We start from the raw sequence: 228 nt of genomic DNA, 5'->3' as shown, positions 1-228 counted from the left end.
GCAACAAAACACAATTGCTCATAAGAACTAAACAGATAAAACTGAGAATTCCACACAAACAAAAGCAGTTAATGAAAGCAGTCCTTCATATCTTCTTTCTTGAGGAACAGGTAATAAAGATAATGCGTCAAGATGAATGAACTTGTTTACATTCTTTTGTTAAAGGAATAAAAAAGCTTTTCTTTGTATCTCAGGATGAATGTTTTGTAGAAAAAACACTTAAAATAT

General features: G+C 29.8%; 1 protein-coding gene across 1 annotated transcript in view; it reads right to left on the bottom strand.

Moving 5' to 3' along the window:
- LOC119585834 (neuropeptide SIFamide receptor-like) overlaps window positions 1–228 on the bottom strand; it is a gene marked incomplete at its 5' end in the record, with an annotated part of 60,650 nt that overhangs the window by 20,770 nt on the left and 39,652 nt on the right.

The sequence above is a fragment of the Penaeus monodon genome, chromosome 20 (assembly GCF_015228065.2).
Source record: "Penaeus monodon isolate SGIC_2016 chromosome 20, NSTDA_Pmon_1, whole genome shotgun sequence".
Classification (NCBI taxonomy): domain Eukaryota; kingdom Metazoa; phylum Arthropoda; class Malacostraca; order Decapoda; family Penaeidae; genus Penaeus; species Penaeus monodon.
The sequence above is the reverse complement of the archived record's forward strand: the minus strand, read 5'-3'. Positions and strand labels throughout refer to the sequence as shown.